Source organism: Galeopterus variegatus, unplaced genomic scaffold (genome assembly GCF_000696425.1).
Source record: "Galeopterus variegatus unplaced genomic scaffold, G_variegatus-3.0.2 Scaffold28158, whole genome shotgun sequence".
Classification (NCBI taxonomy): Eukaryota; Metazoa; Chordata; class Mammalia; order Dermoptera; family Cynocephalidae; genus Galeopterus; species Galeopterus variegatus.
In genome coordinates, this window is record NW_007754269.1 from 2,506 (window position 1) to 6,139 (window position 3,634).

The 3,634-nt window shown below is 32.4% G+C and overlaps 1 long non-coding RNA gene across 1 annotated transcript; it reads left to right on the forward strand.

Annotated features, from left to right (window-relative positions):
- The first annotated feature begins 106 nt into the window (after positions 1-106).
- On the forward strand, positions 107-947 carry LOC103583779. The gene is made up of 3 exons (XR_549896.1): positions 107-233; positions 488-557; positions 815-947. It is a non-coding gene; the product is annotated as an uncharacterized LOC103583779 (long non-coding RNA).
- Positions 948-3,634: the final 2,687 nt, after the last annotated feature.

Consider the following 3,634-nt stretch of genomic DNA (forward strand, 5'->3'; position numbering starts at 1 on the left):
TGTGTTTATGGTTCCTGATAAGAATGAAATTCTCTTATTGGACCATCCTACATATAAGGTGCTAAACAAATGCAAGTACAAATGAGAATTCACAATGAAATATTTTAATTTCCAGGTACAGCAAAGTCTATGTGTTTTGAAGATGTATGAAGGTTGTCATGACAGATGTTTTCCAAAAACTTGAAGTAGAAGATGGCTAAGAAACAACTGGGAACTCCACTGCATGTAATCAGGTACCAAAAAAGTTCACATTCCAGTTTTGTGCATTCTTTTGTCTTCGTGGTATTACTAAAGAGCAGTACCCAAAATGTTTAATATGTTCTTAATAACTGGCACAATGATGACAAATTACTTTTTGCCGTTTACCCAGCTGAGCGTTTCTTTGAAGAAATAATTTTAAGACTGAGATGCCAGTATCTATATTGATGTGAATAATTGAAATGTAGTACAGTTCATTAAAATAGGTGAAATGTTCTTTTTTTTTCAGCATATAGGTAGCTGTAGGTGAACATTCAAGTCCTTTACCTGTGGTGTTTAAAAGTACTTCGCTGCCTCAAGTGAGTAATTATGGTTTGTCAAGCAAACACATCTGTTGGTAGTTCAGAATTATTTGATAAACCCCAAAGTGCTGGGGACAGTTCCTTTTGAAGTTGCCCTCTCATGTCAGGGGTATTGTTTCCTTTTCTCAATATTAATTTTTTGAGGGGTACTTATGAATATCGAGGTTATATGAGAACTTCATTTTTTTTTTTGAGTTTGAGTGTGGAATGATTTTTACTGTTTTCTGTTTTTGTTTTTTTTTTTTTTTTTGGAGGTGTGGCACGCATCATTTTTGGAGAGAAATGAATTGGTCAAGAAAACAGATGAACAGAGTAAAATGATGAAAATTAATTAATATTTTATTTGACATTGATAACCTCACAATAAATAAATGTAGAAAAATACAAGTTTGACTCTTGACTTTTATTAATTAAATTGCTGGACAGTGAAGTCTGTTTTCTTTAAAATATATCAGGTCTTTTAAAGAGCTCCATTCTCACTACAGACAGTTCCCGACATAGTAGTTGGTCTTAATGATTTTTCAACTTTGCATTCGTTTTATTAGGACTATCATAAGTCGGGGAGCATCTGTAGTCAGACCTGGTTTTAACATACTTTAAGGATATAATGTTCTTGTCGATAACTAGCTTATTTGTGGATGGTGATTTTCATTGAGGCAAGCAACTGGGGAGACATTGCTCCAATTTTCCTTTCTAGCCTTTCTGGAGAGGTCCTAATCACTGCATACTAGATATCACCTCCCCTTCATATACTGCTGTTGTACCTGAAAAACAGGTGGTTGGAATCTCATGAACTCCTTAATGCTAAGTAGCAAATTACCCATTACAGGTAAAGTTTTCACCTTTCTGTGACCAACAGATTTTATTTAAAATTAAGTTTTGTTCTTTAATTTGCTTTTTATTTGTGAACAAAAAAGTAATGCTATCCTAGTGCATGTAATAACTGGCAATATGCTATCTTATGAAAAATACTGACTGGACAGGCCGGGAGTAAAGAATTAACAAGAATTCTAAAATAACTGAATTCCTGCCTGGATGAAGGCTTAAATTTAGCTAAATCTTTCCCCCTGTTGAGTCATAGCTTATAAATTCCTTGCTTTTATTTGTACATGTTAAGTCAAACAGTATAGAACTCGTACAGCAACATCTCTAAGCATTTCCCATCAGAAGCAACATTTAAAAGACATTTTTTTCTCCCAGTGATTTTAGTCTTGTTCCTTCATCAGAATCTTGAATGGAGGCTACTGTATGGATCCTAGTTTTTAAAATAGGAATATGTTTTCCTTCACCCCACAGAGAACCAGAAGAGTTTGAAATACAGTATAAGAAAAATCACCAAATAAGGGTATTAACAAAATAGAATTGTAACAGGTAAATATTTTGTTGTTGAAAGCAAGCTCTTCTGAAAACTACTGTATGATCTGTGGCTCTAGTAGAGAAAGAAACTCGAATTTTTGTTGAATGACTAGGAAATAAAATAGTGATTTCTCATTGCCCTATAGAATGGGAAAGCTATATAGCTTTATCGTTGAGAAGCTCTATGAAGTGCCGATTTTGAAAGAATCTTTGTTTATAAAGGTCAATATTGTGATGACATTTTGCTTTTCAGTGAGTAAAATTAATCTTTTATTAAAGCTATGGAAATCAGGAACTACATAGGATTAAAGAAAGATATTTTCTCAAGATGTCACTACCTTTTCACAGCCAGATACCTTCCCTTCAAAAATGAAGACTGGGTTTGCAAAGTGGTTTCTTTGCTATTTGGAACCTTTCTTGTAACCAGTTAGAGTTGAACCAATTTGTAAATTATTGGTTCCTTCATTCCATGCAAATTTTTCATTTAACCTGGCATATATAGAACATTTCTAAGCCTTTTCCTAAAGGTGTTTCTAACAGCATATATATAATGGACATGTCAATATCTAATAAAGCATGAAAAGGCCTTTCATTTGAGGCTTTAGGTTATATAAATTACAGTTAATTACTAATCAGTTTGGCAGGTGCACAAATGTAAGAAAAATTAGGTAAAATAATTTGTAGATAAAATGTTATTGCCATCTTATGACAAAAAGAGTGAACTACATAACTTACCATTTTTCACATTGCTTAGATTGCAACATTTGTGTTTTAACATGGTATACTGAGCTAATGAGAAGTCTTTATAGGATTCTTCTTGGCAACTTCGTCATTTTAAATTGTCCACATTGTCATACTAAATTTTACTGGTTTTAGAAGTTTGGATTAGTGTTTATCCTATTAGCAATTAATATTTTTTAAAATGGCATTCTAATTATTATGCACAGTAGTATCTAAAGAATTACTTCAAAATCACTCTCAAATACTCACACTTTTTCCCATTGCTTAAATAAAAAAATGAAGAAAAAAAATTTCCTTAAATTAGTTATTCATCACTAGAGAAAATAGCTGGCCCAGGTCCATATGTGGCAATAAACTGTTGGAACTGTTGTTGGCATTGAGTCAGATATAGATCCCTTTGCTCTAAATATTCTTCGTTATACAGTTCAAAAGGAAATACTGCATTTGGAGCAACACAAAATACAGTGGCCCCTAAATGAAGAAGGAAATAGTGTAAGTGAGAAATATTCTTTAAAGTAGGAAATTAAATTTTCAACCAGAGTACTCTAATGAAAGTTTTAAAATTAAGTTCTGACCTATTCAATACGGTATTTCAATAATCATTATCTAAATCTGACTTTCTTTTGTTCTTTTCTTTTTTTGAAACTCAGGAAGTGGGTTCAATAAACATATAAATATTGTTACCAGGGCCAGACGAAATATGCTGATGTTTAAATTTTAAAGTTTGGAAAGTAGAAATTTGTCATCTACAAATAGTCGTCACAGTTTTGAAGCTCAATAGTGATGTTAAGGAGGTGATAGTAGGGAGAGAGAAGGTATTGGAAAGTGTGAAACACTAGTTTTTATTTGATAAAGGTTAAGTGGATGATCTAGAACAAAAACACTATACACTTTTCAGTTGTTAGCCATTCTCATAAAGGTAGACATAAACATACGGAATAGGATAGAAAGCCCAAAAATAAACCATTATATATCTG